The 26878-nt window shown below is 38.0% G+C and overlaps 1 protein-coding gene across 5 annotated transcripts in view; it reads left to right on the top strand.

The window, feature by feature from the left end:
• Positions 1-26878, top strand: part of LOC137253521 (uncharacterized) — a 422466-nt gene that overhangs the window by 303441 nt on the left and 92147 nt on the right. The gene's annotated exons all lie outside the window — the stretch shown is intronic.

Consider the following 26878-nt stretch of genomic DNA (forward strand, 5'->3'; position numbering starts at 1 on the left):
CTGACGACGGATATGTTGGCGGATGCAGCTTCCGTGCTTTGTCCATTACTGACATTGTGGACATTTTCATTTTATTGGCGACTAATTATATTTTGCAGGTTGACCTTTTCCTGCTCCGATGAGGCTAATGCCAATTGCAGTTGCTTTACGTGCTGTCGAAGCTCTTCTTCGGCATTTTTGCATGGTGTAATTGTGCGATTGGATTCGTCGTCACTGACTTCGTTGCTACTAGGCATTTCGATAATTGTATTTTTATAGTTGCGCAGATTATATCTTCGGAAGCTTTTTTGTTCTATTAGTGATGAATTTTTCATCGAGTGCAAATAAAATAGAATGCGGTACAATTCTCGATGAACAAATATAAAAAGAATGTTGTAGACGGCAAGACTTTGGAATAAAACAATACTATTTGTAATGTTTTTATATCTGATAAAAACGGTTTCATTAATTACATTTAAATTGGTTATATCGAATTAATTCAGGACTTACTTGTTCGTGGTCTTCCAATGTTTCTTTTCAAAAGAAAGAACCAGATGCGCACAAACAAAATGGCTATTAACAGAGTTGCTTTGTTAACAGAGTTGCTTACAAAGTACGTATTTTTAAAGAATATAAGAAAAGGTTTAAAGTACTCGGTACATAACTATTTGATATTAATTTCTATCTGTAACAGCGTTCGTGTGAACATTTGGGTACAATCAGAGTTCGTCGCAGTGCAACAAATCAATCAACTCGCATAATATCGATCTAAATACCCTCATAGGCTAATAATTTATCCGTCTAAACTGAAAATTGACATGAACTGGCACATTGCGCTTAGAATAGTTCCTACATGATGTGAAAGGCATATTACCTTACTTCGTCAAAAACACTTCTTAAAACTTTTAAATTTCATGCTCGCTAGGTCTTTCTCAAGCCAATCTCGAAGACGATAGCACAGACCTAAACATTTTCTGAAGGTTCTTCTGTAAAGCTTTAAAAATGTTTCAATTTATTATATGAAAGTTCATCATCAATAAATAACCACTGCTTAATAATCTCCAATTAGATTAAGTCCAAAGAAGGCGTTGCAGTATACTTCTTTTAGCCCTTATCAGTCCAAACAAAGCTGTAAAGCTGTTTTCTGACATCGGACTCTTAAAACCATCCTCAACCGCAAGTTCGAAGGAGAGAGAGATAAAGTTGATCCTGAAGGTTAAAAATATTTTGTTTAATCCCAAACGATCGTAGGGGTTTGTTGTGTCCTTCTGACAGCGACAGCGATAAGTATAGTCTGACAAATCCAAATTTTGGTTAGAAGGTGAAAAATTAGCTGAATAAAAATCTTGTATACTTTAATAGGAGACCAGAAATTAAACGCAAGCGGCAGAGAAAACAATTGCATTATGGAATGCTCCTAAATGTTTGGTACACATTAACAATGTACAGCAGAAGCAATTTCCCTGCAGGTATTACTTATTTTAAGATGCGTGCACATTAGGCGGCGCGTCATGAAGCAGCAGCTGCGCTACACTTTTTTTGATCAACATTCCTCGTGTTCTAATGACACATGAACCAGATACGGATAGAGATTTAACATGCAAATGCAACAATAATGTGAACCATATGGATCACATTGTTGTTGCATTTGCATGTTAAATCTCTATCCGTATCTGGTTCATGTGTCATTGTAACAGAGCATTAACAACGTACAGCGGTGGCAAATCCGTTGCATGCTTTATATATTCTACTGCGACAGCTGAATATAATTTGATCTAGAATTAGATTTTTGCCTTTATTTGTTTGTTTCTGTAAATCTTCTCTCCTCTTGTCCCTGACTTTTTTCAAGAGTAACCTTGCCACTTTGTTCGACAACACAAAATTGTGCTGCTCATCTCAGCTTAAGCGGCCGGAATGGCAGGGTTAATTGGAGTTTAAACTAGCACTGAAAAACTAGACCAAAAAGTTACGAAACGCACCATACGTTTCGGTTTCTGCAATATGTAGGTACCCACTTGAAGAATAATCCACAATTTAATATAAAGTTCCATCATTAACTCTTAAATCCAAACGTGGGAACTTATCGGTACACAAATGGCACAGCACCTAAATTGTCCTATATCTCTTGAACCAAGCAAGATATTCTAAACTTTTTTCTTGTACTTATAGCTAGCTACCTGCTTGAAGATCAATCCACAATTTGATTCACTGTTCTATCGTTAAGAGATACACAAACTGACAGCAGTTATTGAAAAACGATTAGTCCGCGTAGTGCCTAAACCGATAACGATGGAACGAACCTTGAATCAAACTGTACCTTAATTTACAGGTAGGTAGCTGTATGACCCAACAAACAAAATTTTGAAACTTTGCTTTGTTCAAGAGATATACACAATAATCGGTAAGTATTCAGCACTGATCTACCAACCGATCAGTCGCACGTAGAAATTGAACCGTTAATGATATAACTTTGAATCATATCGTGGATTATTCTACAAATAGTTGGATATATAACGCAAAAAAAATTTTAAAAATCTAGCTTGGTTCAATAGATATAGAGCAATTTAAGTGCTGGGTCACTTGTGTACAGATAAGTTCCCATTTCCGCCTTGAAGTGTTAATGATGGAACTTTATATCATATTGTGGATTAATCTAAAAGTAGATACCTATATATTTGCAAAAATTTTATTTTGGAATTTTGTCGTCGGTTTATCTACAACTACTACTACTAAACCGATTATTGGCTATATCTCTTAAACCAAGCAAATCTTTCAAATTTTTTTTATTGCATTATATAACTACCTATCTGTAGATTAAGGCACAGGATGATTCAAGGTTCCATCGCTAGCGCAATAGGTAGCTATCATCCGGTGGCAAAATCCTGAGCCAGATAAATAATTTTGCATGTAAATACAACAACAACGATTTGAGCGAGATAAATCCAGATAGAAGTCTGGTTCAATTTGTGAGCCAGATAATTTGTTAATTACTTCTTTTTAGGTTGGCAACGCGGCCTTTAATATACCTACTTTTTCAAAAATAGATGTCGCTGCTTAGCCTTTCGCCTTTTGAGTTAAATGAAAAACAGCGGCGACATCTGCCTATCACATTTCAAGTGTGCGAAAATTTCACGACATCTGCTTCTCAAGTCTCTCAATGATCCAGAGCATTCCCGTGAGAATTCAGCGTGAGCCGGAGCTGTAAAACTCACTGAAAGACGGCAGGTGCTACGCCGATTATCCTATTTTCGATAACTACTGTCCATTTGTGTATATCTCTTGAACTGTTACGTGATAGAACCGTCAATGGAAATCAGAATTTAAATACAAGCGGCAGCGGAAGCAATTGCTCTCTAAAATACCCCTAAAAGTGTACTAAAGATTTTATAGGTTTCTTGCGTGTAGGGGAAATTTAAAAAAATCGGAAATGTAGCAAAACTTGCCTACTCTAATAGGAGCTCAGAAATTAAAAGAAAGCGGCAGCGGAAGCACTTTCATTACAAAATGCACCTAAAAGTATGCTACAAATTTACTCATTTGTATAAAGCATTATATACTCTATGGCGGGGGCTCAATATAATTTGTAGATCTTGCTAAAGAAGAGGATGGATATCTCTTTTTGTTTGTTCGTTTAAATATGCTGTCGTTCGCCAACATTGAACCTTCTAAGTTTTCCCACTCCCTCAATGCGTAAGAACGATTCCTATAGAGTAAGCTGTTGTTATTAATCCTATAAACCTGGAAATAAGTGAGTAACCATGTTTGTTATTCTTTAAGATCCATTCCTTCGCTGGGTTCTTTTATTGTTCTCGTAATCAGAACCTGCTTTCGATATTTTGACAGTAATCCCAAAAAACGTGACTCCATTTTAAGAAATGTAGTTAAGACCTGTATTTCCGCACTTAACGGAGTTGACCAACATTAAAGCAGGAAGGTTTCAGATTCTCATTGCTTTAATCAAGGATCTAATGAAATTAGCACACTCGTTATAAAATCGTGTCCAGACGGCACCCAATTTAGTTCGCGTGGTTTATGGCACCACGGAATTTTGCAATTGTTGCTATTCCACAGCTGAATCATAACTATTTAAAATCGAGCTCAGCAGTTAATAGACACATCAATCGAAAAGCACGATTATAACCTAGGTACATAAAAAACTTACTTACTTACTTAATTGGCGCTTAACTGTTTACGGTTATGACCGTCCATCAAGGCGCGCGCCAGTCGCTTCTTCGCTCTGCCAACTGGCGCCATTTGGTGACACATAAAAAAAGTGATCGTGATGCAAATTAACACTATTTAAATATTGCGCGTTTGAATAGGTTTGCAGAATACATATAAAGATCGACGACAGAGTAAGTACATGATTGATACATTGCCCCCAAATGTATGCTACAAAGTAATGTGGCAATGTGTGCGTTCGGACATTTTGCGGCGATGTGTACGTCACTTAAGTACTTCAATTGTCGGCGGTCTTTTTATCCTGTGCACCTATTCACACATTGTGGAATGTAATATATTGTCACGGATATTAACATCACTAAGTTATACCATCACTAAGGCGATGTCAAGGCCACGATAAGCAGTATTTACGATAATAATCAAATCATATATACACATATATAAGGCAGCCGAAAGGTGTCACACACAGATGCATTTACTTATACGCCTATGTATGCGCGAGAGACTGTAAACTACAAACATTCACATCAATAATTCAATCATTATGTATCTACATAAACGAATAAATAATTGCGTATACACATATGTACGTATACGAGCAGCGGAGGGGCAATGCACAAATAACTATTAACTTCTGGAAATCGAAGAGCCTAGAAGTATGCAGCGTAAACTATAAAAGCGGAGCAGGCGAGTAAGAAGGAATTCAGTTTGAGTTGAGCTATCAATCAGTTTGATTAAGCACGCGATCTGGCGGCCAATAGTAGAGTTTCATTTGAGTTATCAATCAGTTTGGTTATTAAGCCAGCGAGTAGCAAAGTATAAGTGTTATTGTGAAGTACTTTAATAAAGGCCATTTTTCCATTATTCAATATTGGAGTTATTTATTCAACAGTTTAGTGATTCGAACTTAGCAGAGGATTGCAAATAAGAGGATTTGCAGCAAATACGTTACAATTGGTGTCAGAAGAGGAATTGTTGAATAAATTCCGAGGATTGGGAATACAACTTGGACATGGCAAAGTTCAGTGAATTGAAGATCCAGCAACTGAAGAAGGAGTTGGAGGGCCGTGGATTGAATACAAGCGGCGTTAAACTCGAACTTCAGGCACGGCTACGAGAGGCAATGGAAGCAGAAGGAATTGATGTGGACGAGTATGTCTTTTATCCTGATGAGGACGAGACAACAGCAAAAATTGAAGAGAAAAATGAAACACCGCAGACAATGGCGAACACAGACCTGAACATGATGTTGGCTGCAATATCGGCACAAATAACAGAAAGGTCATCACAAATATCCACCAACATGTCATCTCAGCTGGAATCGCAGGAGACACGCATAACATCCAAGATTAAAGCACAAGAAACGCGTATGTCAGAAATGTCGACACAGATTACATCAAAGATGGAGACACAACTGAAAGAACAAGAGGCACGCATAACAGTACAACTCGAAGCGCAAGAGGCGCGTATACCATCAAAACTCGAAGCACGTATGGACGAGAAAAAAACGCAGTTTGAGGAAAAAATCGAAGCCGAGGTGGATGCTTTGAGAGGTCGTATACAAGAGTTGCAATTAAACCGCCCAGCTGTTTCAGCAAGCAATACAAAGGTAAAAACACCATCCTTTGACGGTTCTGTTCCTTTCCAGGTCTTTAAGCTACAGTTTGAGAAGACCGCAGCAGTGAACAACTGTAATGTGGAAGATAAAGTTGCTGCACTGTTCATGGCGTTGAAAGGGCCTGCAGCTGAGATTGTACAAACCATTCCAGAGAGTGAACGGAACTGTTATGAAGCATTGATGGGCGCTCTAGAGAGGCGATACGGAACTGAGCATAGGAGACAGATATACCAAATGGAGTTGCTGAACCGCTTCCAGGCTTGAAAGGCTAGCACATTTAGCGAATACGGACGCACCCGTGGAATACACTGAAAGGGTAAAAATCCAGAGCTTCATAAATGGCATACGAGATGTGGAAACGCAAACCCAAAGCCAACATTCGCAGAAACGGTGTCACAAGCCCTGATTCAGGAAACAGCGTCGCTTCTGTGTAAGCCAGTTTTCAAAGCACGCCGTGTGGAAGTAGAAAGGCCAGAGTGGGTAGACGCGATATTGGAGGCGCTGAAAGGATCGCAAAAGCGGAGTGAAAAAGTTATCAAATGCTTCAAATGCGGGAAGTCCGGTCACATTGCACGTCATTGCGATCTTGGCCTTAATAGTTCCAACAATGTGGGTGGGCGTAAACGCAAAGCTGGAGGAGATGAGCAAGAGCGAGTAAGAGGTAGAGAGCTAGATCCAGCTATTGAATGCCCTGTGATATCTGTGTCGCAAATTGGTAGGAAATCGAGCAGTCTTACCGTCAGAGGGAATGTGGATGGCAACGAACGAATACTGACTGTAGATACGGGCGCATCTCATTTCTTGATCCGATCTGACTTGGTCAACAGGAGAGTAAAACCGTTACCTGGAGTAAAGTTGCGTACGGTCACTGGCGAGTATAACCAAGTTCAGGGAGAAGTGATATGTGAAGTATTGATTGGGAAGGTCATGGTTCTACACAAATTTGTTGTGGCGAAGATTGTTGATGAAGTTATATTGGGAGGGGATTTCTTGGTTGACCATGACATCAAGATCGATATGCAGAGAAGGGTGATACGTTATGAGAACCAAGATGTGCCACTTAACTTTAGTTTGGAAAAAGGGTTCAGCAGTAATCGGGTACTGGTGGAGAAGACTCGACGAAGGCCACGAAATTCAAAGGTAAAGGTTGATGGAACAAATGGGCCAAACAAATCAAAACCGAAGGTACCTGTGAGAGAAACACTGGCATTGAAAAGCCCTAGCGGACGTACGAAAACGAAGAAAGAATGCAAGGGTGGTTTCAAGCCAAGGCACACTACTGTTGTGAAGCGTCGGAACGATACTGATTATGTAAAGCAAATCCGTCCAGCGCAAGCTCTGCGAAGTAGTTCTTCATTGGCCGAGCAACAGAGTGCGAGGGAACGATCGAGGAAAATGAGTAGTAAGATGAAACACAGGTACGACAAGGAAAATAATTCCGAAGGTTTCCGGGAGGGTAATTTGGTACTGTTATACAACCCTCACCGGCGGAAAGGTGTTCCATCCAAATTTCGGTGCAGTTGGGAAGGCCCGTACAAGGTTGTGAAGAAGATCAGTGATATCATCTACCGCATACAAAGCATTGAGAAACCACGGAGTAGAAGAGTGGTACATATGGCGATGCTAGCAGCGTTTAGATCGAGAGATTTGTCTGATCGGGACGATCAGACTTAGGTGGAGGGCAGTGTCACGGATATTAACATCACTAAGTTATACCATCACTAAGGCGATGCCAAGGCAACGATAAGCAGTATTTACGTCAATAATCAAATCATGTATACACATATATAAGGCAGCCGAAAGATGTCACACACAGATGCATTTACTTATACGCCTATGTATGCGCGAGAGACTGTAAACTATAAACATTCACATCAATAATTCAATCATTATACTATTTTCACACAGACGGCTTATTGAATAATAAAGGCAGTTTTCTACATTAAGACGGTTATTGAGCTCAATCTTCCCTACAAAATTCGAATCTATAATTATTTCATTAGTAGCTAATCGAATGGTTAATGAAGTCAAAAGCACAATGCAACTCTGTTGGCCGCGTTCCGCTTCTTACTTTTTGGTGTGTTCAGTGCTTAAAAATGTCATTTGTCAAAGTAAATGTCATTGTCTGCATGGCGGAACGATACAAGGTGGCCGCATCGAGCAGCTGATTATTACCTTTTTTATTTGATTTGATGCATCAACTACCGGCGTAGTACGATTTTGACATTTGTCCATCGAATTTACAAGTACATGGAATTTTTTTTGTTTGTAGGTATGTCACCATGCTGCCACCTTGTATCGTTCCGCCATGATTGTCTGTCATATAGCATTGTCATTTTATTCGCTTGACATTTCATCCTTCATACTAATCGAGCAGTTACTTCTGTGTGAATGCAAAAAATTTACGATTTCATTAGAAGGTGAAATGAGATCATTAAGTTTCTGTGTGAAAACAGTATTATGTATCTACATAAACGAATAAATAATTGCGTCTACACATATGTACGTATACGAGCAGAGGAGCGGCAATGCACAAATAACTAGTAACTTCTGGAAATCGAAGAGCCTAGAAGTATGCAGCGTAAACTATAAAAGCGGGGCAGGCGAGTAAGAAGGAATTCAGTTTGAGTTGAGCTATCAATCAGTTTGATTAAGCCCGCGATCTGGCGGCCAATAGTAGAGTTTCATTTGAGTTATCAATCAGTTTGGTTATTAAGCCAGCGAGTAGCAAAGTATAAGTGTTATTGTGAAGTACTTTAATAAAGGCCATTTTTCCATTATTCAATATTGGAGTTATTTATTCAAGAGTTTAGTGATTCGAACTTAGCAGAGGATTGCAAATAAGAGGATTTGCAGCAAATACGTTACAATATTTTACCCCACCTTTACCTTAAGTGTATATGATATAAACTAGCCAACTAAAAAGCACCGATTAACACCAAATACTGCGCATTTTAATAGGTGCTCAGAATATAAAGACCGACGACAATTGAAGTAAATGACTTCTACGTTCCCCTTAATATTTGCTACAAAATTATGTGGCGCTGTCTCAAATAAGGCATTTCCTCTATACTGTTATACAGGGTGCACGTAAATTGAATAAAATATACTATACCCTATAGCAGACCCTCCAAAATATATATTTTAGCTTTGTGATTTCTATACTGTTTTTGTTACAAAACTAAATTTAAATTCCCTTTCAAAGTTTTCGGGGACAATTAAATTAATTTTATTTTTATTTTATCCCAAACTGCGCCGGAAACTTTGCCAATATGACGGTTTTACCCAAAATGCATGCATTGTAAGGGCTTATGCTTAAAAAAAGGCGCAGAATTTCTTTCCTCATTGATAAAGGAGCTAATTCGTGAACAGAACGTGATATAAAAAAAATAAATGTAAGGCACGATAACCTCCGAAGAGATCTAAGGCCGAGCTTCTCTTCCAATTTGCGTCGTGCTCCTCTTGATTTTCCCTACAAATTGGCCGGACGGGACCTACATGTTTCATGCCGACTCCGAACGGCATCTGCAAGGCAGATGAGTTTTCACTGAGAGCTTTTCATGGCAGAAATACACCCGGAGCGCTTGCCAAACACTGCCGAGGGGCGACCCTCTTAGAAAAAATTTCTTCTAATTGAAAAACCTTATTTCTAAAATTTTGATGTTGCTTTGCCCGGGGCGTGAACCCAGGGCATACGGTGTGGTAGGCGGAGCACGCTACCATCACACCACGGTGGCCGCCCACAGAACGTGATATACGGAGTACATAAAACAGACATGTGCGTTCGTGTGAAGATTTGGGTACAATCAGAGTCCGTCGCAGTGGAATAACTCAATCAACTCGCATAATATCGATCTAAATACCCTCTTAGGCTAATAATTTATCCGTCTAAACTGAAAATTTACATGAACTGGCACATTGCGCTTAGAATAGTTCCTACATGATGTGAAAGGCATCTTACCATACTTCGTCAAAAACACTTTTTAAAACTTTTAAATTTCATGCTAGCTAGGTCTGTCTCAAGCCAATCTCGAAGACAATAGCACAGACCGAAACATTTTCTAAAAAATGTTTCAATTTATTATATGAAAGTTCATCATCAATAAATAACCACCGCTTAATAATCTCCATTTAACTTAAGTCCAAAGAAGGCGTTGCAGTATACTTCTTTTAGCCCTTATCAGTCCAAACAAAGCTGTAAAGCTGTTTTCTGACATCGGACTCTTAAAACCATCCTCAACCGCAAGTTCGAAGGAGAGAGAGATAAAGTTGATCCTGAAGGTTAAACATATTTTGTTTAATCCCAAACGATCGTAGGGGTTTGTTGTGTCCTTCTGACAGCGACAGCGATAAGTATAGTCTGACAAATCCAAATTTTGCTTAGAAGGTGAAAAAAGTCGAAAATTTTGCAAATCTTGTATACTCTAATAGGAGACCAGAAATTAAACGCAAGCGGCAGAGGAAACAATTGCATTATGAAATGCTCCTAAATCTATGGTACACATTAACAATGTACAGCAGAAGCAATTTCCCTGCAGGTATTACTTATCTTAAGGTGCGTGCACATTAGGCGGCGCGTCATGAAGCAGCAGCGGCGCTACACTTTTTTTGATCAACATTCCTCGTGTTCCAATGACACATGAACCAGATACGGATAGAGATTTAACATGCACATGCAACAATAATGTGATCCATATGGTTAATAATCTCCATTTAGCTTAAGTCCAAAGAAGGCGTTGCAGTATACTTCTTTTAGCCCTTGTCAGTCCAAACAAAGCTGTAAAGCTGTTTTCTGACATCGGACTCTTAAAACCATCCTCAACCGCAAGTTCGAAGGAGAGATAAAGTTGATCCTGAAGGTTAAAAATATTTTGTTTAATCCCAAACGATCGTAGGGGTTTGTTGTGTCCTTCTGACAGCGACAGCGATAAGTATAGTCTGACAAATCCAAATTTTGCTTAGAAGGTGAAAAAAGTCGAAATTTTGCAAATCTTGTATACTCTAATAGGAGACCAGAAATTAAACGCAAGCGGCAGAGGAAACAATTGCATTATGAAATGCTCCTAAATCTATGGTACACATTAACAATGTACAGCAGAAGCAATTTCCCTGCAGGTATTACTTATCTTAAGGTGCGTGCACATTAGGCGGCGCGTCATGAAGCAGCAGCGGCGCTACACTTTTTTTGATCAACATTCCTCGTGTTCCAATGACACATGAACCAGATACGGATAGAGATTTAACATGCAAATGCAGCAACAATGTGATCCATATGGTTCACATTATTGTTGCATTTGCATGTTAAATCTCTATCCGTATCTGGTTCATGTGTCATTGGAACACGAGGAATGTTGATCAAAAAAAGTGTAGCGCCGCTGCTGCTTCATGACGCGCCGCCTAATGTGCACGCACCTTAAGATAAGTAATACCTGCAGGGAAATTGCTTCTGCTGTACATTGTTAATGTGTACCATAGATTTAGAAGCATTTCATAATGCAATTGTTTCCTCTGGATCACATTGTTGTTGCATTTGCATGTTAAATCTCTATCCGTATCTGGTTCATGTGTCATTGGAACACGAGGAATGTTGATCAAAAAAAGTGTAGCGCCTCTGCTGCTTCATGACGCGCCGCCTAATGTGCACGCACCTTTTTATAAGTAATACCTGCAGGGAAATTGCTTCTGCTGTACATTGTTAATGTGTACCATAGATTTAGGAGCATTTCATAATGCAATTGTTTCCTCTGGATCACATTGTTGTTGCATTTGCATGTTAAATCTCTATACGTATCTGGTTCATGTGTCATTGGAACAGAGCATTAACAACGTACAGCGGTGGCAAATCCGTTGCATGCTTTATATTGTAACGATTTTGCTGCAAATCCTCTTATTTGCAATCCTCTGCTAAGTTCGAATCACTAAACTGTTGAATAAATAACTCCAATATGGAATAATGGAAAAATGGCCTTTATTAAAGTACTTCACAATAACACTTATAGTTTGCTACTCGCTGGCTTAATAACCAAACTGATTGATAACTCAAATGAAACTCTACTATTGGCCGCCAGATCGCGTGCTTAATCAAACTGATTGATAGCTCAACTCAAACTGAATTACTTCTTACTCGCCTGTCCCGCTTTTATAGTTTACGCTGCATACTTCTAGGCTCTTCCATTTCCAGAACTTACCAACTATATTCGTGTGTGTATAGTTCTCATATAGTTTCTACTTGTTTACAATTGTCTACTTTTTAGCGCTTCTCAGATGTACATATGTGAGTTTGTAGTTTACAGTCTCCCGCACACACATAAGCGTATAAGTAAATTCATCTGTGTGTGACATCTCATCTCTCGCTGCCTTGTATGTAAATGTTGCTCGTCGGAATGTGTACATATGTGTAGACGCAATTATTGATTCGTTTATGTAGATACATAATGATTGAATTATTGATGTGAATTCACGTCACTGCTTAGCATCGGCCTGGAGATGGCAGCACTCCTTAGATTTGCTAATATTCGTAACAATATATTCTACTGCGACAACTGAATATAATTTGATCTAGAATTAGATTTTTGTCTTTATTTGTTTGTTTCTGTAAATCTTCTCTCCTCTTGTCCCTGACTTTTTTCAAGAGTAACTTTGCCACTTGGTTCGACAACACAAAATTGTGCTGCTCAACTCAGCTTAAGCGGCCGGAATGGCAGGGTTAACTGGAGTTTAAACTCGCACTGAAAAACTGGACCTAAAGGTTACGAAACGTACCACAAGTTTTGGTTTCTGTAATATGTAGGTACCCACTTGAATAATAATCCACAATTTAATATAAAGCTCCATCATTAATTCTTAAAGGCAAAAATGGGAATTTATCGGTACACAAATGGCCCAGCACCTAAATTGCCGTATATCTCTTGAACCAAGCAAGATATTCTAACCTTTTTCCTTGTACTTATAGCTTGAAGATCAATCCACAATTTGATTCACTGTTCTATCGTCAAGAGAGACAAAAACCGACAGCAGTTATCGAAAAACGGATTAGTCCGCGTAGTGCCTAACCGATAACGATGGAACCTTGAATTAATCTGTACCTTAATTTACAGGTAGGTAGCTGTATGATCCAGCAAACAAAATTTTGAAACTTTGCTTTATTCAAGAGATATACACAATAATCGGTAAGTATTCAGCACTGATCTACCAACCGATTAGTCGCACGTATAAATTGAACCGTTAATGATAGAACTTTGAATCATATCGTGGATTATTCTACAAATAATTGGATATATAACGCAGACAAATTTTTGAAAATCTTGCTTGGTTCAATAGATATAGAGTAATGTAGGTGCTGGGTCACTTGTGTACCGATAAGTTCCCATTTCCGCTTTGAAGGGTTAAAGATGGAACTTTATATCATATTGTGGATTAATATAAAAGTAGATACCTATATATTTGCAAAAAGTTTATTTTGGAATTTTGTCATCGGTTTATCTACAACCACTACTACTAAACCGATTATTGAGTATATCTCTTCAACCAAGAAAATCTTTCAAATTTCTTTTATCGCATTATATAACTACCTATCTGTAGATTAAGGCACAGGTTGATTCAAGGTTCCATCGCTAGTGGTTTAGGCGCTACGTGGATTAATCCTTTTTTCGATAATTACTGTCCATTTGTGTATATCTCTTGAACTGTTACGTGATAGAACTGTGAATGGATTAATGTTAAAGCAGGTAGCTACATAATACAAGAAAAGCTTGCTTGGTTCAAGAGATATAGGGCAATTTAGGTGCTGGGTCATTTGTATACCGATAAATTCCCATTTTTAACTTGAAGGGTTAACGATGGAACTTGCCCACTCCACAAGAAGCGGGATCCTGCAAACTGCGCCGACTATTGTATAATTAGCCTTCTTAGTTTCGCATATAAAAATTGTGCGAAAGATTGAAGCCTGCCGTGATTCGTCTGATTGGACCTTATCAGTGCGGCTTCAGACCTGGTAAATCTAAAAACGACTAAGCGCCAAGTCTTTGAAAAAAAACCGCAAAAACATAATTGATACAAATCATCTCTTCGTCGACCTTGAAGCCGCCTTTGACAGCACGTAAAAGGACCTACCTATATTCCGCTAAGGACCTCTACAAGCCGTTCGAAACTAAACGAGGTTGACCCCCTATCGTGCTATTTCTTCAATTTGATGCTGCAGAAAACAATAAAAGCTGCAGAAGTTAACGGCTCTTGAAAAATATTCTATGAAAGCGTGCAATTGATAAGTAAGTTGATAAGTAAGCTCTACATACTCCAAACTGGATAAAAGGCGGAAATTATGGTTTCGATGGTGAAAACGAAGTACCTGCTGTCATCGAGCAAAGAATCGGCGCAGTTGCGTTATGGCAACCATGGCACGAAATAGTCTTTAAAAGGAAATTGCATGAAAACGAAAATTTATTTAGTGATTAAGCATTAACTAATTTAATTAATTTTGAATTGAATAAACAAAAGACAGCGGAATGCTTCTTTGTTTCTGTGTTTCAAGAAGAACTGATAACGCAGGTTCTTAAGTTATCAAATGAGGTAAGAAGAGAAAGATTTCTTAGCTGATTTTTTTAATTCTCACAAATGTTTTGGGCCTAGGCCTTGAAGCAGCTTTAAACGGCTATAACTACGGTCTCGGATTAGTTCATTTTTACCTGTACTATCGTGAATAAAATAAGCCTAGGTAGGACCTTCGATAGGTTTCTGGCGTGGAGAAAAAATGAAAAAAAATAGATGTAGAAAATATTGCTTACTATAACAGGGGCTGAGAATATAAACACAAGCGGCAGCGGAAGCAATTGCTCTCTAAAATGCTCCTAAAAGTATACTAAAAATTGTATAGATTTCTTGCGTTTAGGGGAAATTAAAAAAATCTGAAATGTAGCAAAACTCGCCTACTCTATCAGGAGCTCGGAAATTAAAAGAAAGCGGCAGCGGAAGCACTTACATTACAAAATGCACCTAAAAGTATGCTACAAATTTACTCATTTGTATAACGCATTATATACTCTATTGCGGGGGCTCAATATAATTTGTATGATCTTGCTAAAGAAGATGGTGTGATATTTTTTTTTGTTTGTTTAAATATGCATTGAACCTTCTAAGTTTTCCCACTCCCTCCATGCGTAAGAACGATTCCTATAGAGTAAGCTGTTGTTATTAATCTATAAACCTGGAAATAAGTATCTAAGTTTGTTTGTTATTCTTTAAGATCCATTCCTTCGCAGGGTTCTTTTATTGTTCTCGTAATCAGAACCTGCTTTCGATATTTTGACAGTAATCCCAAAAAACGTGACTCCATTTTAAGAAATGTAGTTAAGACCTGTATTTCCGCACTTAACGGAGTTGGCCAACATTAAAGCTGGAAGGTCTCAGATTCTCATTGCTTTAATCAAGGATCTAATGAAATTAGCACACTCGTTATAAAATCGTGTCCAGACGGCACCTAATTTAGTTCGCGTGGTTTATGGCACCACGGAATTTTGAAATTGTTGCTATTCCACAGCTGAACCATAACTATTTAAAATTGGGTTCAGCAGTTAATAGACACATCCATCGAAAAGCACGATAATAACCTAGGCACATAAAACAAACTTACTTACTTAATTGGCGCTTAACTGTTTACGGTTATGAACGTCCATCAAGGCGCGCGCCAGTCGCTTCTTCGCTCTGCCAACTGGCGCCATTTGGTGGCACAAAAAAAAAAGTGATCGTGATACAAATTAACACTATTTAAATATTGCGCGTTTGAATAGGTTTGCAGAATACATATAAAGATCGAGGACAGAGTAAGTACATGATTGATACATTGCCCCCAAATGTATGCTACCAAGAAATGTGGCAATGTGTGCGTTCGGACATTTTGGGGCCGTGTATACGTCGCTTAAGTACTTCAATTGTCGTCGGTCTTTTTATTCTGAGCACCTGTTCACACATTGTGGAATGTAATATACTTTACCCTACCTTTACTTTAAGTGTATGTAGTAAGTAAAACAATACCAGACAACTAAAAAGCACCGATTAACACCAAATACTGCGCATTTTAATAGGTGCTCAGAATATAAAGACCGACGACAACTGAGGTAAATGACTTCTACGTTTCCCCGTTCTACCCCCAGCCGGTTAGGGGGTCGGGATATACCGGCGGTAGGTATGCCTGTCGTAAGAGGTGAAAAAATACCAGATTCAAGGGGCTGTGTAGCGCAACCCTTTCAAGTTGCCAGCGCAATATATAGCTTCTCCAAACCCAATTGTCAACCTCACCTATCCGCGGCGAATCCTGTTTCACTAACAGACGAGGCTCTGGTGACCCCAAGCTCCTCATGGAACTTGGAGGTGGGGAGGGAGTGATGGCCTGAAGGTTTAATGTGGCCATATAAATCGTTCCCGAGATTTTCGGGCTAGCACCTTAATGGTGCTGTGTTACCGGAGCGTACAGGATCTGTATCCGGCAAAGGACCATCACATCGATAACACTCCCGAAAGTCTTCGGGGAGAAACCTTATCGCTACAACAACAACAACTTCTACGTTCACCTTAATGTTTGCTACAAAATTATGTGGCGCTGTCTCAAATAAAGCATACTGTTATACAAGATGCACGTAAATTGAATATAATATACTATACCCTATAGCAGACTCTCAAGAATATATATTTTAGCTTTGTGATTTCTATACTGTTTTTGCCTTTCTTTTTTTCAGCTCAAAAAGAGTTACAAAACTAAATTAAATTTTTCCTTTAAAAGCTTTCGGGGACAATTAAATTTATTTTACTTTTTTTTTTAATCCCAAACTGCGCCGGAAACTTTGCCAAAAAAATTAATACATTGTAAGGGCTTATGCTTAAAAAACAGGAGCAGAATTCCTTTCCTCACGGATAAAAGAGCTAATTCGTGAACAGAACGGGAGATACGGCGTACATAAAACAGACATGTGCGTTCGTGTGAACATTTGGGTACAATCAGAGTCCGTCGCAGTGGAATAACTCAATCAACTCGAATAATATCGATCTAAATACCCTCTTAGGCTAATAATTTAACCGTCTAAGCTGGCACATTGCGCTTAGAATAGTTCCTACATGGTGTGAAAGGCATCTTACCATACTCCGTCAAAAACACTTCTTAAAACTTTTAAATTTCATGCTCGCTAGGCCTGCCTCAAGCCGATTTCGAAGACCGTCGGCTTTATACATGCACTGCTGCTAATTTCCTTTGCCTATTCATGCATGGTAAGCTCTGTTATCAGAGCTAAATACCAAAGTCTTGCAGAAGCGGAAAGCTTGCATCCCAGAGAGTCGAGCGACCCTCTGACTAATAATTGGAATCGTTGAGATAGTCAGAGATAAATCACTAACTAAAGGGCTAATTAAACTTCCTTAACCCTAACGCCATAGTCGTAACCATAACCATATCCATAACCATCTCCAATGTGATCGATTAATGGTGCCTAAACCTAAAAATCGTGAAAATTTCATAAAAATGAAGAAAATGCAAAAAATTAACAAATTCCACAAAAAATAAGTCTCTTAGTCATAACGTATCCAAAACAATGAATAAAATCTACAAAAAGTTATTAAATTCACCAACTCAAATATTTTTAGGTTATGGATATGGCGAGAAACCATAAACCAATTGTTTGGCTATGGTATGGTTATGGCGTTAGCGTTATGGTATGGCACCATTAATCGATTACACTGATTTCCATAAGGCAGGTTCGATCAGCTGTTTTATCTGAAGAGATACTGCTTCATTTTTATGCGTAGGGCTAAATTTAGGTGCAAAGTATAATAAATTGTTTCCGGTGTCGCTTGTTGTACGTTTCTGAGCACCTGTTAAAATTTACAATATTTCACTAAAAGGGGCGTCCGCAATTCATTGATCAAAGTATAGTAGAATATATAACGCCTGCAACGGATTTGCCACCGCTGTACGTTGTTAATATGAAGCACAGTTTTAAGAACATTTTATGATGAAATTGTTTCCGCTGCCGCTTGTTTTTAATTTCTGAGCTCCTATTAGAGTACGACTTTTTTAAAATCTATAGATGACCGTCAGGATAACTACCCTTCAAAAAACGCGAGTACTCTATAAATAATGTAAGGAATACTCCTTTGGGAGTATAGGACTGCTCCAAATCTAATCTGTATTCATACAAAAAATGTGCTCCAATTAACATTGCGATGTCCTAGGAGAGGAGTAGGTGATCCCACTCTCACTTTGTTTGTGAGTATTCCATAGAGTACATACGTGAGAGTACTTTCCAAAGTACTTTCACTGTAGTACTCCATGGAGCACCCACAGAGGATCATATGCCAAAGTACTAAAAAGGAATTGTGTCGGAAAGAATTATCGAATTTAAAATGAAAGTAAATGAAGAGGGGCAATACAACTTTTATATTTTATACTACGAATATTCTTATGTTATTTAGCATTTGCGTGAATAAAGAAACTAATATAATACGCTTACGTGAATAAAGAAACTAATATAATATTGACACGGATATTAGCATCCCTAAGCTATACCATCACTAAGGCGATGCTAAGCGATGTTCACGTCAATAATCAAATCATGTATACACATACATAAGGCAGCCGAGAGATGTCACACACAGATGCATTTACTTATACGCCTATGTGTGTGCGAGAGACTGTAAACTACAAACTCACATACATCTGAGAGACGCTGAAAAGTAGAAAATTGTAAACAAGTAAAAACTATATGAGAACTATAAACACTCGAAATAGTTGGTAAGTTCTGGAAATAGAAGAGCCTAGATGTATGCAGCGTAAACTATAAAAGCGGCACAAGCGAGTAAAATGTAATTCAGTTTGATTTGAATTGTCAAGCAATTACGAGTAAGACGATATCTAGCGAGCAATAGCACTATTATTTTGAAAGTCAGTTTCCTTTAAGATATCAGTTTGGTTATTAAGCTATTCGTTGCACAGCTTGAGTGTTATTGTGAAGTATTTTAATAAAGGCCATTTTTCCGTTATTCAATATTGGAGTTATTTATTCAACAGTTTAGCGATACGATCCTAGCAAAAGGGCAAATAAGAGGATTTGCAAGTAAATTCGTTACAATTGGTGTCAGAAGAGGAATTGTTGAATAAATTCCGGAGGACAACAAGGACATGGCAAAGTTCAGTGAATTGAAGATCCAGCAACTAAAGAAGGAGTTGGAGAGCCGTGGATTGAATACAAGCGGCGTTAAACTTGAACTTCAGGCACGGCTACGAGAGGCAATGGAAGCAGAAGGAATTGATGTGGAAGAGTATGTCTTTCACCTTGATGGGGAGGAGACAACAAAAATTGAAGAGAAAAACGAAACATCGCAGACGGTTACCAGCACAGATTTGAACATGATTTTGGCTGCAATATCTGCTCAAACATCGACAGTGGCTTCTCAACTGGAATCGCAAAAGACAGATATAACATCTCAACTGGCATCTCAACTAGAAGAACAGAAAACGTATATGTCATCTCAACTAGAAGAACAGAAAACGTATATGTCATCACAGATGGAATCCCAAGAGACACGAATAACATCGAAGATTGAAGCACAAGAAACGCGAATGTCAGAAATGTCGACACAGATTACATTCAAGATGGAAACGCAATTGGAAGAACAGAAGACATATATGGCATCCCAACTGGAATCGCAGGAGACACGCATAACATCAAAGATGGAAGAACAAGAGGAGCGCTTATCATTGCAGGTGGCACAAATGTCTTCACAGTTAGAAGCACAGGAAGCAAGGGTAACATCAAAGCTGGAAGCGCAGGATACAAAAATCGCTCAATTTCAGGCAGAAGTCGATGATTTGAAGGGTCGTATGGAGCAGTTACAATTAAATCGTCCAGCAGTTTCAGCGAGTAATTCAAAGGTAAAAACACCATCCTTTGACGGTTCTGTTCCTTTCCAGGTCTTTAAGCTACAGTTTGAGAAGACCGCAGCAGTGAACAACTGGAATGCGGAAGATAAAGTTTCTGCACTGTTCGTGGCATTGAAGGGGCCAGCAGCGGAAATTCTACAGACGATTCCCGAAGGAGAGCGGAACAATTATGAAGCATTGATGGCTGCTGTAGAACGACGTTATGGAAGCGAACATAGAAAACAGATATTCCAAATTGAGTTGCAAAACCGCTACCAAAAAGCAAATGAGACATTGCAAGAGTTTGCTTCAGATGTTGAAAGGTTGGCTCATCTCGCAAATGCGGACGCACCCGTGGAATACACCGAGAGGGTAAAAATCCAGAGTTTTATAAATGGCATACGAGACGTGGAAACGAAGCGAGCCACATACGCGAACCCAAAGCCAACATTCGCAGAAACGGTGTCACAAGCTCTGATTCAGGAAACGGCGTCGCTTCTGTGTAAGCCAGTTTTCAAAGCACGCCGTGTGGAAGTAGAAAGGCCAGAGTGGGTAGACGCAATATTGGAGGCACTGAAAGGATCGCAAAAGCGAAGTGAAAAAGTTATCAAATGCTTCAAATGCGGGAAGTCCGGTCACATAGCACGTCATTGCGATCTTGGTCTTAATAGTTCTAACAGTGTGGGTGGCCGTAAACGCAAAGCTGGAGGAGATGAGCAAGAGCGAGTAAGAGGTAGAGAGCTAGATCCAGCTATTGAATGCCCTGTGATATCTGTGTCGCAAATTGGTAGAAAATCGAGCAGTCTTACCGTCAGAGGGAATGTGGATGGCAAAGAACGAATACTGACTGTAGATACGGGCGCATCTCATTCCTTGATCCGATCTGACTTGGTCAACAGGAGAGTAAAACCGTTACCTGGAGCAAAGTTGCGTACGGTCACTGGCGAGTATAACCAAGTTCAGGGAGAAGTGATATGTGAAGTATTGATTGGGAAGGTCATGGTCCTACACAAATTTGTTGTGGCGGAGATTGTTGATGAAGTTATATTGGGAGTGGATTTCTTGGTTGACCATGACATCAAGATCGATATGCAGAGAAGGGTGATGCGTTATGAGAACCAAGATGTGCCACTCAACTTTAGTTTGGAAAAAGGGTTCAGCAGTAATCGGGTACTGGTGGAGAATACTCAACGAAGGCCACGAAATTCAAAGGTAAAGGTTGATAGATCGAATGGGCCAAATAAATCAAAATCAAAAGTACCTGCGAGAGAAACACTGGCATTGAAAAGCCCTAACGGACGTACTAAAACCAAGAAAGAATGCAATGGTGGTTTCAAGCCAAGGCACACTACTGTTGTGAAGCGTCGGAACGATACTGATTATGCAAAGGAAATCCGTCCAGCGCAAGCTCTGCGAAGTAATTCTTCATTGGCCAAGAAACAGATTGCGAGGGAACGATCCAGAATAATGAGTAGTAAGATGGAACACAGGTACGACAGGGAAAATAATTCGGAAGGTTTCCGGAATGGAGATTTGGTACTGTTATACAACCCTCACCGGCGGAAAGGTGTTCCATCCAAATTTCGGTGCAGTTGGGAAGGTCCGTACAAGGTTGTGAAGAAGATCAGTGATACCATCTACCGCATACAAAGCATTGAGAAACCGCGGAGTAGAAGAGTGGTACATTTGGCGATGCTAGCAGCGTTTAGATCGAGAGATTTGTCTGATCGGGACGATCAGACTTAGGTGGAGGGCAGTGTCACGGATATTAGCATCCCTAAGCTATACCATCACTAAGGCGATGCTAAGCGATGTTCACGTCAATAATCAAATCATGTATACACATATATAAGGCAGCCGAGAGATGTCACACACAGATGCATTTACTTATACGCCTATGTGTGTGCGAGAGACTGTAAACTACAAACTCACATACATCTGAGAGACGCTGAAAAGTAGAAAATTGTAAACAAGTAAAAACTATATGAGAACTATAAACACTCGAAATAGTTGGTAAGTTCTGGAAATAGAAGAGCCTAGATGTATGCAGCGTAAACTATAAAAGCGGCACAAGCGAGTAAAATGTAATTCAGTTTGATTTGAATTGTCAAGCAATTACGAGTAAGACGATATCTAGCGAGCAATAGCACTATTATTTTGAAAGTCAGTTTCCTTTAAGATATCAGTTTGGTTATTAAGCTATTCGTTGCACAGCTTGAGTGTTATTGTGAAGTATTTTAATAAAGGCCATTTTTCCGTTATTCAATATTGGAGTTATTTATTCAACAGTTTAGCGATACGATCCTAGCAAAAGGGCAAATAAGAGGATTTGCAAGTAAATTCGTTACAATATGTATACATAAAACCAGTGCGCTGTTGCATTTTATCAGAGTTGCCAAAATAAAATTTTATTATTAGTTATTTGCATGCAATATTTTACTTTTGGCAACTCTGTTCGATCGTCATCGTGTCCTGATCACTGTCGTTAAAAACGAGCAATGATCGGCTGATGGTGGTCCGCAAACGCATTGCAAAGGAGTATTGTTAGAGTACTCCAACATGAAGAAAATGGAACACGTAATCCAATAATTTTTGCAGGGTAAGACTGTACCTTAATTTACAGGTGGGTAGCTGTATGATCCAACAAAAAAAATTTTGAAACTTTGCTTTATTCAAGAGATATACACAATAATCGGAAAGTATTCAGCACTGATCTCCCAACCGATCAGTCGCACCTAGAAATTGAACCGTTAATGATAGAACTTTGAATCATATCGTGGATTATTCTACAAATAGTTGGATATATGTATATCGCAAAAAAAAAAATTTAGAAAATCTTGTTTGGTTCAATAGATATAGAGCAATTTAGGTGCTGGGGTCACTTGTGTACCGATAAGAATATAAAGATCGACGACAGAGTAAGTACATGATTGATACATTGCTCCCAAATGTATGCTACCTAGAAATGTGGCAATGTGTGCGTTCGGACATTTTGGGGCCGTGTATACGTCGCTTAAGTACTTCAATTGTCGTCGGTCTTTTTATTCTGAGCACCTGTTCACACATTGTGAATGTAATATGCATTGTGAATGATGACAAAGTGTGATCTCTTCTGCATAGACGTCAAAATCCAAAGTGATTGGATCACCTGATTCGTATTTGACTATCGCTGTCTCATTCTGTATCTCTTTCTATCACCCGCTGAAGATAGGCGCCGCCATATTGAACAGCCTGTCAAAACGCTGAAAAGTAGCCATATTGAACAGCCTGTCAGGCAGTTGACAGATAAGAGATCATACTTTGTCATCATTCACAATGGTAATATGCTTTACCCCACCTTTACTTTAAGTGTATGTAGTAAGTAAAACAATACTAGACAACTAAAAAGCACCGATTAAAACCAAATACTGCGCATTTTAATAGGTGCTCAGAATATAAAGACCGACGACAACTGAAGTAAATGACTTCTACGTTCCCCTTAATATTTGCTACAAAATTATGTGGCGCTGTCTCAAATAAGGCATTTCCTCTATACTGTTACACAGGGTGCACGTGAATTGAATAAAATATACTATACCCTATAGCAGACCCTCAAAAATATATATTTTAGCTTTGTGATTTCTATACTGTTTTTCTTACAAAACTAAATTTAAATTCCCTTTAAAAGTTTTCGGGGACAATTAAATTCATTTTATTTTATCCCAAACTGGGCCGGAAACTTTGCCAATATGACGGTTTTACCTAAAATTCATAAATTGTAAGGGCTTATGCTTAAAAAAAGGCGCAGAATTTCTTTTCTTCATGGATAAAAGAGATAATTCGTGAACAGAACGTGAGATACGGCTGTGGTTATATGAAAATATGTTGTTTAGACTTTCCGTGTAACCACTAGGCGTATACGCAACTTTCTCGTATTGAATGTACAGATCCAATTGTTTAGACTTCACGTGTAACCACTAGGCGTATACGCGACTTTCTCGTATTGAATATACAGATCTGACTAAATTAATAAATTTCTATTTAATATATATTATTTTATAAAATGTAATTTTTATTTTGATAGATATTTATCTTTTATTAAGTTTATATTCAACACAATTTCTTTTTGTAATGAAAATTTTTGATAATCACAAAATCAATATTGAATATTAAAAATTGGTAAAACATTTCAAAATTACAAAATTCAAAGTAACTTAAACACAAAGTTAAATGAAAATAATAAGAATCCTACATTACTCCCCCTTCCAGAGAATTAACATTAAATAAATTAAATGTGACTTTCTTTTTTGTTCTAATGTTATTGTGATGAGTGTTAGGGTTGTTAGATAACGTTTCAATAATCGCTGGTTTTAACCTGTCAATCGGGATAGTTTTGATTTCATTATCAATTTCTATTTTAAAATACTACTTGTTTTTTTCAAGTACCTTGTATGGACCTTCATACGGTTGTTGTAAAGAACGCTTATTAATTAAACGAACAAAAACAAATTTACATGTTTGTAAATCTTTCGGAACATAAAAACCAACATTAGAGTTATGATGATTTAAACTCGAATGAACATTTTTAAATTTTTCACGTAATTTACCCAAAATTTCATTTGACGATGGATTTTCAGATGTTGGAACAATAAGTTCACCGGGTAATCGTAAATTTTGTCCAAGAACCATTTCAGCCGGTGTAGCCGAAATATCTTCTTTAAATGTTGATCGCAAGCTCAACAGTATTAGAGGTAGCTCTCCATACCAATCTCTGGTTCCATTTGTAGCCATTAAAGAAGATTTCAATTGCCTATGAAATCGCTCTACCATGCCATTCGCTTGAGGATGATAAGCTGACGTTATAATTTGATGACTGCCTAATAACTTTGTTAATTCTGTAAACAATTTTGAAGTAAATTGAACACCCTGATCAGTAGTTATTTCTAGAGGTACACCAAACCGAGATATATATTCACGTAAAAATTTATTTGCAATTGTTTCTGCAGAAATTTCTCTTAATCCGTATGCTTCTGGCCAAAATATAGCGATGTCCCTTTGAAATAGGTAAAGGTCCTACAATATCTAAATGAATATGTTCGAATCTTTTGTTCGGTATTGAAATTTTACTAACTGGCGATTTCGTATGTCGATAAACTTTAGACTTTTGACAACTAATACATTCTTTGGAACATCTATTAATTTATTTATTCATGTTTGGCCAAAAATATTTCTTTATAATTAGACGTCGAGTGGCTTTAGTACCCGGATGTACTATTCCATGTAACTTATCAAATACTGTTTTTCCTAAATTATTTGGAACGAACGGTCTAGGATAATCTCCAGATGATTCACACCATATATTGAAATTTAAAACAGGAATTTTAACTAATTTTAAATTTTGAAATGATTGTTGAGATACGAGGTTGTTTAGTTCATCATCTTGTTGTTGTTCCTTTTCTAAAATTTTAAAATTAAGTTCTGAATTTTGAATTGTTTCTTAGTAAAGTAAAGTAAAGTATCGGCTACCACATTTGCTTGTCCAGTAATATGCTGGATATCACTTGTAAATTGTGCAATAAATTCAAGATGTCTGGTTTGTCGTGGACTACGTTCAGTTTTTGAATTTAGAGCGAAAATTAAAGGCTTGTGGTCAGTAAACACAGTGAATTCTCTTCCTTCTAATAGGTATCGAATATGTTTAATATTAAGATAAATTGCTAATAGCTCTCTATCAAAAGTACTATATTTCATTTCAGCTGGAGAAAGTTTCTTCGAATAGAATGCGAGAGGCTCAGATTTATTGTTAAAATTTTGTTGTAGAACACCACCGACAGCCGTATTGGATGCATCTACAGTTAAAGTCAATTTTGCATCTTTGCTAAAATGATTTAACAAGATCTTAGATGCAAATTTATCTTTAATGCATTCAAACGCTTTAATAGATTTATCATCCCAAACTAGAATTTTGTCTCTTTTTTTACTTGATTTGTTAAATAAATCATGTATAACTCCAGTAAATTCTGCTAATTGTGAAATATATCTATGGTAATAATTAACCATACCAATAAACTTTTGTGTTTGTTTAATGGATTTTGGTAGTTCAAAATCTCGAATAGCTTTTATTCTATCTTCAGATGGACGTATTCCTAACTCAGGAATACTATGCCCTAGAAAATCAATTCTATTAACACCAAAAATACATTTATTTGGTTTAACATTCAAACCATATTCAGACAAACGTTCAAAAAGTATACGTAGATCTTTAAAATGTTGCTCTTCACTCTCACTTGCAACTAAAAGATCATCAATGTACGTGAAAACAAAATCTAATTCACCTACAACTTCATTGATGAATCTTTGAAAAGTTTGTGCTGAGTTCCTCAATCCAAAAGGCATTCGAATGAACTCGAACATACCAAAAGGAGTAGTAATCGCTGTTTTGTAAATATCTTCTTCTGGCATTGGTATTTGGTGATACGCTCTAAAAAGATCCAACTTTAAAAATATCTTTTTATTTCTTAGATTCATATTAAAATCTTGAATATGTGGTAAAGGATAGCGGTCAGGAACAGTAACAGTATTAAGTCTTCTAAAATCACCACAGGGACGCCAATCATTACTCTCCTTTTTTGGTACTAAATGAAGTGGTGATGCTACAGAGGAATTTGATGGTCTACAATTTCCAGTTTTTACAAGAAAATCAAATTCAGTTTTAGCTACCTTAAATTTGATTGGCGGCCACCGTGGTGTGATGGTAGCGTGCTCCGCCTATCACACCGTATGCCCTGGGTTCAACTCCCGGGCAAAGCAACATCAAAATTTTAGAAATAAGATTTTTCAATTAGAAGAAAATTTTTCTAAGCGGGGTCGCCCCTCGGCAGTGTCTGGCAAGCGCTCCGATTGTATTTCTGCCATGAAAAGCTCTCAGTGAAAACTCATCTGCCTTGCAGATGCCGTTCGGAGTCGGCATAAAACATGTAGGTCCCGTCCGGCCAATTTGTAGGGAAAAATCAAGAGGAGCACGACGCAAATTGGAAGAGAAGCTCGGCCTTAGATCTCTTCGGAGGTTATCGCGCCTTACATTTATTTATTTTTTAAATTTGATTGGGTCTAAACGTCTGGGTTTTGAGAAAGGAAGATTACCTCCTGTAACTAATCTATGAACTGTGGTATGTTTAACTGGTTTTGAATAATTTGGCTCTTCTATAAGAGAAGGA

Source organism: Eurosta solidaginis, chromosome 5 (genome assembly GCF_040869045.1).
Source record: "Eurosta solidaginis isolate ZX-2024a chromosome 5, ASM4086904v1, whole genome shotgun sequence".
In the NCBI taxonomy this organism is placed as follows: Eukaryota; Metazoa; Arthropoda; class Insecta; order Diptera; family Tephritidae; genus Eurosta; species Eurosta solidaginis.